This window comes from Thamnophis sirtalis, unplaced genomic scaffold, assembly GCF_051295495.1.
Source record: "Thamnophis sirtalis isolate CommonGarterSnake01/CBP01778 unplaced genomic scaffold, rThaSir2_p1.2 scaffold_12, whole genome shotgun sequence".
In the NCBI taxonomy this organism is placed as follows: domain Eukaryota; kingdom Metazoa; phylum Chordata; class Lepidosauria; order Squamata; family Natricidae; genus Thamnophis; species Thamnophis sirtalis.
Window position 1 is genome coordinate 18036740 of NW_028261392.1, and position 17285 is coordinate 18054024.

A 17285-nucleotide genomic window follows, 5' to 3' on the forward strand; every position below is an offset into this window, starting at 1 on the left:
TCTAATGAAAGGCAGCGATTTAAATCTCATTGGTTTCGGCATGAGAAAGCATAAGGAATATCAAAGGGAAGAATGCATCTCCTGTATTGCTTCAGTTTCTTATTGTGCAATGACCTATACTATTATTGCTGAATTTGGCACCACCTTGGGAATTCAGCCACAACTACTCAGCCTGCTTTCTCAGAATTTAACATCAACGTAGTTTCTGGTTGTAGTAATGCCCAGGGGTCTACTCGAACAATTAATTGGTGTATTTGTTTGCTTTGAAATTTCCTGCAATAAATTTTTGTCTATCAAAGTGAGCTCCACTGGGATGCGTAAAGCTAAAACAGAAGTGCGGCAATAAAACATAATAATGCTTATCTCTTACCTGAAAACACACCATAGCCTCTAAAATCAATGGAAAAGCAGTATACCTTTGCCCAGCAATGGGATTTATCTTTGAATACATGGAGATCTGCTTGCTTAGACTAGAATTCCATCACATTCAAACACACTGTTGTTCAAAACAGAGAAAGATAGTGGCTTCTATTTCCGTGATGATCCATATTCAACTGCCACATGTTTTTCTTTGCTTGTTTAATGCATCGACTGCTGAAGAATAAATGGTTTGATGGTTTCTCAAGAGAAAAAGAAAACACAAACAAGAATAAGTGCATTTGGGGACATCTCGTTGATGGATATGAAAATGCTGCTTATATCTATTGTGTAATTGGCACACTTCTAAACAATTATTTCTACTTTTCTCCCTTCCTTCCTTTCTCCCTTCCTTCCTTTCTTTTTTCCCTCCTTCCTTTCTTCCTTTCTTTCGCTTTTTTCTTTCTCATTTCCCTTCCTTTCTTTTTTGAAATGCCTGCTGGGAAAAAAGTGTGTGTGTGTGTGTGTGTGTGTGTGTGTGTGTGTGTGTGTGTATGTTTAAAAATAAAATGATAGATACTGTCTATCATTAATTTGTCCCCTGGTCAATATATCTTCTCACCATCAACTATTTTGCGAAAGTGCCTATAAGTGAGCATTCCAGATGGGTCCCTTGGAGTCCATCAAAATTAGACAATGCTGCTGTACAGAAATTGAAATCAAAAAGAGCTACATCCTGTAATCTACATGAAACCAAAACTATTCTGTAGAACAGACATTGGGATGAAAGCTCATTGACTGGGGCAGAGGACTGGGCTTTGACATTTCTGATTACTAAATCAAGAAGAGGCCAAACTCGTTTTTTGTCCAGTTCCATGCTTCTTTATGGGTGGAGACAAGCACTATCCATATTATTATTATTATTATTATTATTATTATTATTATACAATTGTATCACAGCGGCCAGTTGTTTCGCCGGATTTGGCATTGGTTACTAGTCGGGCCCCACCCAGGGACCTAGGACGTCGTAACGTATTTTTGTAATATGCGTGCAGATCCAAGCAGTGAGGCTTTTTGCATTTGACTGATGGTGATTTTGTCAATTTTTAACTGTTTTAAATGTAATTCCAGTGCTTTTGGAATAGCACCCAGTGTGCCAATTACCACTGGAATTATCACTGTTGGTTTGTGCCATAGTAGTTGAATTTCTATTTTTAAGTCCCGGTATCTTGCGATTTTTTCATGTTCCTTCTCGGCGACCCTGCTATCACCTGGTATTGCGATGTCTATGATTGTGACCTTATTTTTCTCAACCAGTGTGATGTCTGGTGTATTATGCGCCAGTATTTTGTCGGTTTGTATACGGAAATCCCACAAGATCTTGACCATCTGATTTTCGGTGACTTTTTCAGGCTGATGTTCCCACCAGTTTGTTGCTGTTTTAATATTATAATTTTTGCACAAATTCCAATGGATCATTTGCGCTACTGAATTGTGCCGCAATTTATAATCAGTCTGCACGATTTTTTTACAGCAGCTGAGTATGTGATCAACAGTTTCATCAGCTTCTTTGCAAAGTCTGCATTTGGCATCATCAGAGGATTTTTCGATTTTGGCCTTAATGGCATTTGTGCGGATAGCTTGTTCTTGCGCAGCCAGGATTAGTGACTCTGTTTCTTTCTTTAATGTACCTGTTGTTAACCATAACCAAGTTTGTTCACTGTCCACTTTATCTTTTTTCCCCCCAGAAATTGGCCATGCAGTGCTTATTATTATTATTATTATTATTATTATTATTATTATTATTATTATTATTATTATTATTATTCCTAGTACGAGATTATTAGTAACCTTCACTATCACTAAGTATTGTATCTTTTTTTATTCTTGATTAATGTATTTTTATTCTCCTTATGTACACTGAGAGCATATGCACCAAAGACAAATTCCTTGTGTGTCCAATCACATTTGGCCAATAAAGAATTCTATTCTGTTATGTTGTGTTCTGTTCTGGTCTAGTCTAGTCTAATCTAGTCTATGAATAAAATAATAAATATTTGCTTAGTTGCAAGGAGAAGCTTCCCAAGTTCTACAAATTCAGAATTTGGAAAGACAGAGAAGAAGAAAGGTAGCACATGTAGGGCATACATAAGTAAAGGGGAAGAAAATACTACTGATTGGAAAATCTTATAGTAGCAGTACATTGTTTTGACTGAATGTCAGGTTTTGGCAAAATAAAGATGGGAGTAAATCAAAACTCTACTCAGCCTTCAGAATCCTGAATATCCTTATTTCTGCCTTTGTTTGACTAAACTAAAATTGTCTGGAAGATATGTGGAGTATAAATAAATAATCTCATTTATTTTCAGAACATTAATATTCCTTCTATTTTGTAAAATGAAGCTGTGACAATACAACTAGAGAAACCCATAGCAAAGGAAATGTTCCTGTTTTCTATTATAAAGAATATATACATTTCTGAGTGAGCTCCATAGAGTGTGTTGATGATCGTAATTTTAAGTTCTACAAATTGTTCTGAGAGTATATAGAAGAATTCCTTTGGGCATAATTCAAAAATTCAATTAAGTGGATTAAGCTCTTACGTGTCCCGGAATGTTTGCTGGTCACCTGGGTTCTGTGAGAACAAAGGAAATTTTTGGGTGGTTCCAGGGATTGTAAAGGATCTCATTTCATTCTGCCGACAAAGATGGCTCACAGCTCAAATGTCAAGTTTTTGAGAAACAAACACGAAAGGCAAACAAACTTGTGCTTAGAAAAAAAAACACCCCTTCCTCTCCAGTGTTGCCATGTTACCAGTAATGCAAAGAAGCTCTTACAGAGTTTAGTGGAATTGGCAATCCAGGATGTCCCTTGAGTAACCAAACAAAAATGAACATAAATAAAACCTTGATAAAACATTGCAAAGTCTAGGCAAGAATCAGGTTGACTCCCAATCAGATGCAGTATGAAATAATTGAAAAATAATAGGAAATTTATTCCGGAGTAGGAAAGGTTTCTTTATTAATATTTGATCCTGGACAAATCAGATAATGACTTGGGTGATTGTAAATTAAAAAAAAAACATTGTAGACTTTCTACAAGTAAATTATAATAACGGACTCTTAATAGAGGATCTGGAACTTTAATTTTGCTGCTGTTTAACCTGTTAACTATTTTTTTCTTTCATATACATACATACATACATACATACATACATGCATACGTACGTACGTACGTACGTACGTACGTACGTAGGTACGTACGTACGTACGTATTTGTATTTGTATTTGTATTTGTATTTGTATTTGTATTTGTATTTGTATTTGTATTTGTATTTGTATTTGTATTTGTATTTGTATTTGTATTTGTATTTGTATTTGTATTTGTATTTGTATTTATTGGGATTTATAGGCCGCCCTTTTCCCTGAGGGGACTCAGGGCGGCTTACATTCGTAGGGAAATACATACATACATACATACATACATACGTACGTACGTACGTATGTATGTATGTATATATAGCATGACTGGTCAATGGAATTGTGAGTAGATCAGAACCTTATAAATTTTGAACCTGCTTTGCAAGGGTGAAGCAATTATTATTGCAATAGATTTTTCAATGTTCAACTAGGGGGATAATATATGGAATGGGTTTCTTTTTAATTCACATTATTTTTTATGTTCTGGTCTAGTTTTGCCTCTGTCTTTTTTGTATTTTAATATTTTGAATAAAATAAAAAATGAAATTGAAAAAAAAAATATTACTCAGGAGTAAACATTGCTACAAATTATTCTGTAAGCATGCATAATATATAGCCCTTCAAAATTCTAAGTTGTCTGCAACAGTCCTTGAATAAAATGACCTCTGGTTAAGGTCCTGCCCTCTTTGCTGAGAGTGGGAGAATGTAATATGAAGTGGTCTTTAAAAAAAATATTCCAAGGACACCTTGACACTCAGTAGGTTAGATGTGTTTCAAATCCTTCCTCAGTGACTTCATCAAAATGGTAAACAACATAGCTTTAGATACTTGGCAAGAATCCCAGTAAAAGGATCAGCAAATTTCCTAACTGATATGGGAGCATAGGGACTTGCAGGACTACAACTCTGAACCTTCCCAAACTTATTTGAATAATCAGAGAATAACATCCTCATCATGCTTCAACCAATTGTATAACCTTATTTCAGAAATGGAAGTTTAATAATTCACTAGGTTCCCCTCGCACATATGTACTAGTCATTCCTGACTCTAGGGGGCGGTACTCATCTCCGTTACAAAGCTGAAGAGTTAGCGCTGTCCAAAGATGTCTCTGTGGTCATGTGGCCAGCATGACTAAATGCCGAAGGCACACAGAACACAGTTACCTTGCCACCAAAGATGGTTCCTATTTTTCTACTTGCATTTTTACATCCTTTTGAACTGCTAGGTTGGCAGAAACTGGGACAAGTAATGGGAGCTCATTCCGTTATGTGGTGCTAGGGATTTGACCTGCTGAACTGCCAACCTTTCTGATCGACAAGCTCAGCGTCTTAGCCACTGAGCCACTGCGACCTTTTCACTATATAGTCTCTTTCTCTAGATAATTCACTAGAGATCTCATAAATACAGTCAGGTCCCCTCCAACTATGCTGGATATTTTGGCTGAAATGAAGCTGAAGGTCACAAAATTGGGAAACAGATGGCAGATCCTGCAAACAGTTTGGGTTACCCTGCTCCGATTTTTGTTTTTCAAGGGAGCGACTCTGCACTTAACGATGTTGCAATTGCTTATGTATGAATAACGCTACCTCTGCCTGGAGTGAAAATAAATTTTAATGAGATCTCTGACAAAAAAAAAGGGGAGGTCTCCATATCAAAATGCCTTGAAGGACCACTCCCCAGTATGGTGAAACTCACAAGCCACTCCTTGAATATACCAGTGCCTAAGGTCAGCATTTAACAATGATAATAACTACATGAATGATGATATACTGTCATCTACCAACTTTTTTCCCCTTGTAATTATACTTAAGAGATGCATGGCTTGTTTTGGGAAATAAACAGTAAATTTTCCTGTTTACATTTATTCAGAATTATTCATTGCATGCTTAGAAGTTATTTCCTTTGCTTTGGAGGGCAAGGAGAAGTCAATGAATAAGTCCAAGTGTCCTCTTCATCCCCCTCATCTTCATCATCATCATCATCTTGTTTGAAATCCTATACCTTTAGCAATCAATACAATACAATCAATACCAATTTTCAGATTCTGTATATGGGATTCGTTTCTAAGAGTGCCATGAGCTGCAAGCAGAACCAGTCAGTTAATCCTGGATCAAATAAAAGCTGACAGTTCTTTTGTGCTGCTGATCATCACGTAGAAGCTCACATACTTTTGGCATAAGATGCCAGCAGATGATGGATTAGAAGAAATGATTACAGTTGGCAAGGTTGAGGGATGCAGAAGGGAAAAACAGACTGTAAGGTGAATTAATGGAATCATTGAGATCACTGGAATAGTCATAATACTACTTATTATCTCCAATAGACCGATCAGATCCCACAGATTAGGCCTCCTCCAAATTCCATCCGCCGGCCAATGCCGACTGGCTACTACCTGGAGGAGAGCCTTCTCTGTGGCTGCTCCGACCCTCTGGAACGAGCTCTCCGTGGGGATTCGAACCCTCACCACCCTCCAGGCCTTCCACAAAGCCCTTAAAACCTGGCTGTTCTGACAGGCCTGGGGCTAAAGAGTTTTTGCCCCCCTTCTCGAATGGTATGGTTGTTGTTTCTTTTTAAAATTTGTATTGTTATGTCTCGTCTTTTTATCCCCCTGTCTGTACCCCCTTCCCTGACTGAATTGTGAGCCGCCCTGAGTCCCCTTCGGGGAAAAGGGCGGCATATAATTGTAATAAATCCAATCCAATCCAATCTATTATGTTCAAAATAGTGATATACAGCCACCACGAGTTGATTCAATCGGATGGTACCCACCTCACATGTCAGTCAACTGTTTGTTTCCTGAAATTCTTTAAAGAAATGTAAGATTTCAGGCTGTAAGTATATCACCAATTTAATATTGTCCCAACAGCCATCGGATTCCATGGATTTCCTACTATGAAGTTGGATATGGGATTCTAATTTTAAAAAGAAAATTATAATATTGGATTTTCCTTCCGGTTGGCCCTTTCTGAGATTAAAAAAATCTCAATTTTGGAAAGTTTGAAAACAATGTGGTACAATAACAGCAAGAAGACTTAAATTAAATTTGAATTAATAGTCTTTGGCAGTGTTTGATAATTATTCTTTGACTTTTTTGTTAGTACATCCTCTAACTCATGGCATACAAATTAGACATATTTGATCCTTCCAACCTGTAGTTTAGCAACCCCCTTTTTAAACAAATTCTGTTTGTTTTTTTAATGGAAATATGGCCACTGCATTTAGCCAGTTCTTCCCTTGGGAAGTTCCTAAATGCTACTGTGTTGTTGTGTATTGTGTTGTTTGATCATGCATTTAGCTGTTCTGTATGAAGTCACTCATTTTCTCTACTGGAGTTCTATCTAATTTTATTTTCTAATGGCAATTCTAAGGATTTTTATTAGAATACAAACTTTATGTCTCTTCTTTATTCATATGTTTGCATATAGTCCCGATATTCACAGTTGGGTGCATTCATAGTATAATCTTCTACAAATGACTAAATCAGTAAGAAGGACATTATTTAAGCTATGAATGCTAATCAAGGATTGTAAAAAATCATCCAGCGTTATCTTACTACCTCACTGGAGTAGCTCCTGAACAGTCCTTTGCATCCACAAGAGAGTTAAGTCCGACTCTTCTTGAATTCCATTGACTCTTCCCTACCATCAATTTGCCCTGATCTTTAATGGTTTAGATTCTTGTTTAGAGGATGTATAGAATAAATGTGTACTTATTTTGTATCTAACCCTCACTCCCATTTTTTTGCTCTTGATAGTAGATGCTGTCAAGGTACAAACTAGTCATGGCTTTAGTAAATTATATCAATAAATAATACTATAATACACAGTCCTGGGTAGCTAACTTCATTGAAACTGGTGACACAGTGCAACTTTGAAACAGAGTAGGATTGGGTGCATGGTGAATTCTACATGCAAACATACTACCAGAATGTGGCCATTGAGAAAGTAAGAGCTCTCTCAACTTACCATAACTTCCAGGAAAATGGAAAGGAGAAGCAGCTGAATTTTGTCATACATTTATTTTATGTTAAAATACTGGGATACAGAAAGATTGAGTTGGCTGCTTCTATCATTTCCAGCTTGAAAATTGTTTAAAACAAGCATTTACTTCAGAAAGTGAGTTAATAATGGTGTGTATTTGAATGTGGAAGAAGGGTTAAGATGTATTTGAGTAAAATGGATCTTTGGGACAGTTTCATATTTTAAATATTTATTTTTTTAAAAATGTGAAATAATACCTCAACACAGGATGAAAAAAATCGGACCTAAAATAATATCACTGAGAAAATAGCATTGTAATGGTCTATGAACAGTCTCGGGAATTAGAATAAAAATGTACTAAAACATGTCTGTAGTCATATTTGTTGGCAAATTGGAGATTATAAATTACCATTAATGAGAGTATGATCCTGTATAGCACAGCTTCTAAACACGTATTACTGTGTCAGTAAATGACTAAGAACATAAATGTACATTCAACTACGATATTGGATTTGCAATTTCTCTGTTTTTAACCACAGCATTCATAGGATTTTCCGTGTTTGGAATAGTGTTTATCTTTACTTGGCCTCCACCCAGAATTTCAATTTCTCAAGCTTGCAATGTATGGCTAGTTTCCAAACAGTAACTTCCCTAAAAGCATCTGTACAAAAGTTCACTTTGTGATCTATGATGGGAATCCTTACCCAAAAGATAATGATCATGATGCAATTTAAGCCTAAAAATCTGTGAGGATGTCCTCCCTGGGGACACCTTTGAGTGTACAGGTTTATGCGTGCAGGCATCTGCATCTTCATGAACTCTGCATCGTTGGAGATAGAGCAGATATATAATTGCATGCACAAAGGCTACTGCAGAACAGACAACTGTGCTGTGTTTGTTGATGCTTGACTTCAAATTAAATCACTTCAGTGATACTTCTAGGGGGAATGTTCTCACTGTGGTTAGCATGATGCATTTTTCCCCTACTTCATACAATGCTTCAGTACAGTTCTTCTCCGTGAGAATGTAAACTATATTACTGTGCAGATGATCAAGAGACTTTGGGCATATTTTCAAGGGCATCTGGGTTCTTTACAGAGACAAAATTAAGACTGTATGCAAAGTCTTATGTAAGTAGATCAAAATCCAAGCCATTTGGCACCCCATTTCTCTCAAAGATCAGCCAAATGATAGCAGGATGTATGTACTGCTTTGTTGAGAGACAGAGAGAGACAGAGAGACAGAGAGACAGAGAGACAGAGAGACAGAGAGACAGAGAGACAGAGAGACAGAGAGACAGAGAGACAGAGAGACAGAGAGACAGAGAGACAGAGAGACAGAGAGACAGAGAGAGATAGAGAGAAAGAGACAGACAGAGACAGACAGACAGACAGACAGATAGACAGACATGTGTGTGCACGTGTGTGTGCATGTGCATGTGTGTATCTTAATGACTGCCTGGACAAGTCCCTGCAATTTTCTTGGCAAGATTTTGGAAGTGGTTTGTCGTTGCCACCTTCTTAGGAGGCTAAATATCTAAGGTGGGACTAGAACTCACGATTTCCAATTTTCTAGTTCAGTGCCTTAACTATGACACCAAATGGGCTCTCACTAGTAGTCAGTGACATAGAACATAAATAATAAGTTGGAAGGGATCTTGGACGACTTTTAGTCCAACCCTGTGCTCAAGCAAGAGACCCTGTACCATTTCAGACAAATGATTGCCCAGTCTCTTTTTGAAAGCCTCCAGTGATGAAGCACCCACAACTTCTGAAGGCAAGCTATTCCATTGGTTGATTACCCTAACCATTATGGCTGTTCTTCGTACATTTGTTTACATTATACAATGAAACTGACTTTACAGTCCTGAATTCTTCACTCCACGGGTTACAGAAGTGCAATAATTTCAACTACACTTTTGGTTGCAAAGGTTCAGCCAACAGGGTAGTCAATTCCAGACCTTTACCTTCTGACCAATCATTCATTCATTCATTCATTCATTCATTCATTCATTCATTCATTCATTCATTCATTCATTCATTCATTCATAAATGGTTCCAAACACTGACCCCAAGAACTGGACAGAAGGACAATTGTAGCTGAGTAGATTGTAACCATCCCAGCTATTATTTTAAACTTCCTATTTGATGCACTATTAGCTTTTCAGATGTGAGGTCTTCTCTTCTCTCAGGGGAAATGCTATGTGTGTATATATATATATATATATATATATATATATATATATATATGTATGTATGTATGTATGTATGTATGTATGTATGTATGTATGTATGTATGTATGTATGCATGCATGCATGCATGTATGCATGTATGCATGTATGCATGTATGCATGTATGCATGTATGCATGTATGCATGTATGCGTATGCGTATGCGTATGTGTATGTGTGTGTGTGTGTATATATATATATATATATTCTCTGTAGCTCAAATGGTTAACTCCCTGCCTGGGAGGCAATAGAGCACAGGTTCGAATCCCAGTAAGGATATGGCTAGCTGATGAGAGCTAAATAGCTTGAAATAGATCTATACTAGTCTTCCTTTATTTATTTATCAGCACAAATAAAAACACACATATATATACATATATACATATACATATACATATACATATACATATACATATACATATACATATACATATACATATACATATACATATACATATACATATACATATACATATACATATACATATACATATACATATACATATACATATACATATACATATATATATATATATATATATATATATATATATATATATATAAACACCTCTTAGTGTGTGAGTTACTTATGATATGGAAGGCCTTCTGTGAGACTAAGTCCACAGCCAATGGTCAAGTGGAGTGCCTTTCTACCTTATTATATTCATGAACAAGCCTCATACCTTCTAATATTTATTCCCAAGCTGTGTAAGTAGGGCAGTCAGACAAACATGAAAAGATTGGAAGTGTACACTCATACATCTGGGAAATAGCATTGTTGTGGTTTAATTATCTAACGGAAGCTGGTCTGAGGTTTTTGTGTTTGCTTTTTAAGTTATAATTATACTATTGAGTTAAAATATGGAATGGAAACACCCTAAGATTCTCATTAAGAGAGAAAGAGAGAATGAGAGAAGGGGGGGAGAACAAGAGAGGGAAAGACATTTTTTGCACCGAAAAGCACATAAATATATACTTTCAATTGCAAAGAATTGTTCTGAAAATCTATCATATGGTAACAATTCATACTGGCTGCTGTTAAATATTTTCTCTGTACATTTGCTTATGCTATCAGAATTTCATTAAAAGGTTTTGTGTTGATGATGGTGTTTGTTTTTTAAATCAAATTCTATGTTCTAATATCATATATATAGAGACTCTCAGAGCAAAACCAAACTGCATTAAGAATAGACCTTGTATATAAACACATAGGCCAACATCACCCTCTACTGGTAAAATGTTGCAAAAGGTTTTATATTTAAGATTGCTTAGACAGGTTAAAATGTTTTAAGGAGTTTAATCAGAAATAAGAATTAAGCTCCATCATGTAGTGTACCCTATGACTTATTTACAGTACATGCTGAGAATTGTGCTGAAGGATGAAATCTTACTGAATTTTTTCATTGAAGAATAAAAGTAACACCACACTCAAATTTTTACCTTGTGTTATCTACAGCAGGTTTAAACTTTGTATTATAGATGATAAAGATGATTTCCAGGGATTATTATGCTAGTATAGTAAGCTTATACATTCATCCTAAAAACATTTTTGGGTTAGATGGTAGATGAGTGCAAAAGATAAAACACAATTGAGAAAAGAATAAAAAATCCTTTTTTAAAAGACTTGATATGGAACAACTGGTGCAGATGTAACTATATGTATGCACTTCTACAGGTGAATAAAAATGCCAAACCCAGTTTAAACATCTAATAATACCTAATAATAATAATAATAATAATAATAATAATAATAATAATAAAAGTACCTAGTCACCCAACAGAAAAAGCATCAAAGCCAAAGTGGAAAATCCGTTTAGAACAAAAAATCAAAAAATTAAGGGCAGATGCTAGTAACTTAAAGAACATGCATGAGCAACGACTTAAAAACAACAAAACCATAGATCGGCTAATCAGAAGATATAGATTGGATACAAGAAACATCAATGAAGCTGTAGAGATTGTAAAACAGCAGATAACAGCAACAGCTAGAAAAATTGAAAGATATGAGGCACGAATCATCCAATATAAACAAAATCAGCAATTTCGATCAGACCAACGCCGTTTTTATCAAAGTCTTAATGTGAATGGTGACACCAAAAGTGAAAAACCAGAAAAACAGGCCACAGTTGAATTCTGGAAAGAATTGTGGGAAAATGCAAAGGACTACAACAAGGAAGCAAAGTGGATACATGACTTTGAGAAAAGCATTGGCAACAAACAAATGCAAGTATTAGAAATAACAACTGAGATGGTCAAAAATCGAGTTAAAAAGGTAAAGAATTGGACAGCACACCAACTACATGGTTTCTGGCTCAAATATCTGACCAGTTTACATGCAATATTGGCCAGGCAACTGAATGAAATTTTACAAAAGGGCCAAATTGATGAATGGTTGACAACTGGAAAAACATACTTGATTCAGAAAGATGCAAGTAAAGGAACAACACCTGAAAACTACAGACCAATAACATGCTTGCCAACAACCTTCAAATTACTCACAGGCATTATTGCAGATAACATAATGGATTATTTGGAAACAAACAACATCTTGCCAGTAGAGCAAAAAGGCAACAAAAGAAGGAGCAGGGGCACAAAAGATCAGCTTCTAATTGATAAAATGATATTAGAAAATTGTAAGAACAGAAAAACAAACTTGAATATGGTCTGGATTGATTACAAAAAGGCATTTGACTCACTGCCACATAGTTGGATCATAAAATGCTTAGAGACAACTGGCATTAGCAAAAATATTATATCCTTTACTGAAAAGGCGATGAAACAATGGAGAACTGAGTTGGCAGTAGGGAATGAGATCTACGGAATGGTTAATATCAAGAGAGGAATTTTCCAGGGTGATTCACTTTCACCTTTTCTCTTCATCATCGCAATGATCCCACTATCAGTAATCTTAAAAAAAAAATGAAATTAGGCTACCAAACAGCCAAAGAAGCTGAAAAAATTTCGCATTTACTATATATGGATGATTTGAAACTCTATGGAAAGTCAGAAATAGAAATCCAATCATTGACAAACACAGTCCGAGTATTCAGCACTGATATTTCTATGCAGTTTGGCATGGAAAAATGCGCCACTGTATCCATAAAAAGGGGCAAAATCACTGCATGTGAGGGAATTGAAATGCCCAATGGCCAATTAATTAAATGCAAAGAAAATGAAGCCTACAAATACTTAGGCAATCTGCAGTTGGATAACATCAAGCATGGAGAAGTAAAAACTATTGTCAGGCGAGAGTACACCAACAGAGTTAGGAAAATTTTGAAATCTAAATTGAATGGTGGAAATACAATCAAGGCCATAAATACCTGGGCAATACCAGTTATAAGATACACAGCTGGTATAGTTAACTGGACACAAGCTGATTTGGACCTTTTGGACCGAAAAACCAGGAAATTAATGACAATGCACTACAGTTTACATCCACGTGGTGATACTGATAGACTCTACCTGCCCCGAAAATCAGGTGGCAGAGGATTATTACAAGTGAAGCAAGCAGTTGAAGAAGAAAAACATGCACTAGCTGATTATTTAAAAGAAAGTCAAGAACATCTATTAATCGAAGTAAAGAACAAAAATCTACTGAAGGCCCAACAGACGAAACAAGAATACAGAAAAGATGTGATAAAATCAAGAATGGAGAGTTGGCAGAACAAAGCACTGCATGGCCAATTTCTGGAAAAAATAAAAGATAAAGTGGACAGTGAACAAACTTGGTTATGGTTAACAACAGGTACATTAAAGAAAGAAACAGAGTCACTAATCCTGGCTGCGCAAGAACAAGCTAGCCACACAAATGCCATTATGGCCAAAATTGAAAAATCCTCTGATGATGCCAAATGCAGACTTTGCAAAGAAGCTGATGAAACTGTTGATCACATCCTCAGCTGCTGTAAAAAAATTGCGCAGACTGATTATAAATTGCGGCACAATTCAGTAGCGCAAATGATCCATTGGAATTTGTGCAAAAATTATAATATTAAAACAGCAACAAACTGGTGGGAACATCAGCCTGAAAAAGTCACCGAAAATCAGATGGTCAAGATCTTGTGGGATTTCCGTATACAAACCGACAAAATACTGGCGCATAATACACCAGACATCACACTGGTTGAGAAAAATAAGGTCACAATCATAGACATCGCAATACCAGGTGATAGCAGGGTCGCCGAGAAGGAACATGAAAAAATCGCAAGATACCAGGACTTAAAAATCGAAATTCAACGATTATGGCACAAACCAGCAGTAATAATTCCAGTGGTAATTGGCACACTGGGTGCTATATCAAAAGCACTGGAATTACATTTAAAACAGTTAAAAATTGACAAAATCACCATCAGTCAAATGCAAAAAGCCGCACTGCTTGGATCTGCACGCATATTACGAAAATACGTTACAACGTCCTAGGCCCCTGGATGGGGCCCGACTAGTAACCAATGCCAAATCCGGCGAAACAACTGGCCGCTGTGATACAATTGTATAATAATAATAATAATAATAATAATAATAATAATAATAATAATAATAATAATAATAATAATAATAATAATAATAATAATAATAATAATATATAATATATAATAATATTAGTTAATAATAATATTAAATACATTTAGAAGAAGATACTTGGTCGATATCTAGGATGCTGGCAACAATCCATATCAACCATCAACGCCAGTCAATAATATTTGTGATACATTTTTAAATGTTCAGTTGACTGAGTTTCATGTTTAATGAATAAAGTATAATAATAATATAATAGATTGCTGCTTTATTCATTTTAAATTAAGTTGAATCTTTGTTTTCAATGAAGATGATGTGTGAATGAATGCTATTATAGTAATATAAAGATTTTCAGATTTAATCAGATTTAAACAAATTCTAGTTCCCCAAAAAGTTTCTGTTGCAATATTGCTGTGCTTACATTTGGTTGCATGTGAAAGTATACTGTGTGGGTCAAGTTTCTTATATTGACCAAGTACAGTTTCTTAGTCTAGTCTGCTGTATTTATGAATAAATAAGCTTACGAGTAGAATAAGGAATACATTTGTATGTTCCTTAGTAGAGAGAAAAGCCACTAACATCACATCTAATGTTAATGCAGAATACAGAGAAGGGCAACAAAAGGTCTGGAGGCAAAATCATATAATGAGCAATTGAAGGAAGTAGGTGTATGTAGCTTAAAAAACAGAAGGAGGAGCAGGTTACAGAGTAGCAGTCTTCCAGTATCCTATGTTCTACTTTGTCATACTGTTGATTGCAGTCACTCTGTACAATCTTTTTACAGCAGTAACTAAGTGTTGCCCTGTTTCTTCATCATCTTTAGAGAGGTCTATTGCTGTCTTCTCAGTTCTGACTTTGTATACATTTGTTTTTAAAGCTTGGCCTTATGCACTCAGAATTAGCCCCTTTGTCTCATTCTTCAACTTTCATATTCTTAGCCATTATCAGGGTTTGAGGTTGTCTGCTTGGGCAGCTTTATCATTATCATCATTATCATCATTATCATCATTATCATCAGGGGTGGGTTTCTCGCCCCGTTCTAACCAGTTCGGTTGGAACGAGGCCGGCGGCGTCCTCGCGCACGTGTGCGGCGTCCTCGCGCACGTGTGCGGCGTCCTTGCGCACGTGTGCGGCATCCTCGCGCACATGTGTGGCGCGCACATGTATGTGCGCAGTGCGCGCATGCATACTAGCATCTGTGTGATGCTCCAGCTGCTCCTGGAGGATCGCGCAGGCGCTGTATGCGTCCTGCGCATGCGTGGAAGCGCAGAATTCATCAAAACCGGGTAAGGAGCGGGCGCGGGGGGGGCCTTCGCCATTCCCGGAAGTTACTTACTTCCGGGTTCGGCGACCAACCGGATCGCAGGACCGCCGCGAACCGGTTGAAACCCACCCCTGATTATCATCATTATCATCATTATCATCATTATCATCATTATCATCATTATCATCATTATCATCATTATCATCATTATCATCATTATCATCATTATCATCATTATCATCATTATCATCATTATCATCATTATCATCATTATCATCATCATCATTATCATTATTATACAATTGTATCACAGCGGCCAGTTGTTTCGCCGGATTTGGCATTGGTTACTAGTCAGGCCCCACCCAGGGGCCTAGGACGTCGTAACATATTTTCGTAATATGCGTGCAGATCCAAGCAGTGCGGCTTTTTGCATTTGACTGATGGTGATTTTGTCAATTTTTAACTGTTTTAAATGTAATTCCAGTGCTTTTGGAATAGCACCCAGTGTGCCAATTACCACTGGAATTATACTTTATTCATTAAACATGAAACTCAGCCAACGAAACATTCAAAAATGCATTACAAATACCACTGATTGGTGCTAATGGTTGATACGGTTTGCTGCCAGCGTCCTAGGTATCAACCAAGTACCTTCTTAAAATATAAGCCATTCCAAGTAGCACAATTATTTGCAGTTCCGCTGGTGTTATTGCAGGAAGGAAGCTGCAATTTGTTGATGTATCTTATAAAATTTTTGGACATGGTACCAAGTGCCCCCATGACAATGGGTATCATTGTTACATGTTTCATCCATAATCGGGTAGTTTCTAGGGCCAGGTGGTGGTATTTCGTGATTTTTCCCAGTTCTTTTTCTTCGACTCTGGCATCTCCTGGTACCGCATTGTCAATAGGTTGTACGTTTCAGCTCTCTACAACCATGATATCTAGTGTTGTGTTCCAAATGACGATCCATCTGTATTCGAAAGTCCCACAAGAACTTCACCTTCTAATTTTCAGTTACTTTTTCAACTTTGTGCTCCTATGAATTTTTGGATACAGGTAAGTCGTATTTTTTACATCATCATCACCATCATCATCATCGTCATCGTTATTGTTATCGTTCTTGTTCTTGTTATTATTATTATTGCATGGTTAATCTTTGGTGAGATTCACAGCCTGGTTGGTAGCTCAACAGCTCGAGTCCTAACCAAGGACCTAGGAACTGTTAAGGTAACGTCGGAGGATATAAGCTGTTCCAAGTAGGGTGGTTTTTTGTAGAATCAGAATGTTCCAGCCTGATAAATTTAAAATTTCCAAATAGCGAGGTAGCCCTTTAGGTATTGCTCCAAGGGCTCCAATTACAATTGGGACAACACACGATTTCTTTTTCCACAGTCGCTCAACTTCAATTTGCAAGTCCCGGTACTTTGTGATTTTTTTCTTGCTGTTTATCTTCAATTCGTGCATCTCCAGGTATTGCAATGTCAATGAACCATACTTTTTTTTCTTTTCAACTATTGTTATGTCAGGTGTGTTGTGGGCCAAGTGCCTGTCAGTCTGGATTCTGAAATCCCACAAAATCTTGACTTTCTCATTCTTTAAAACCTTCTCAAACTGATGTTCCCAGTGGTTTTTGCTGTACTCAAATCCAAACTTTTGGCACAATTTCCAGGGAATGATCTTAGCAATGCGGTCATGGTGTTGTAGGTAGTCAGTTTGTGAAATTTTGCTGCACC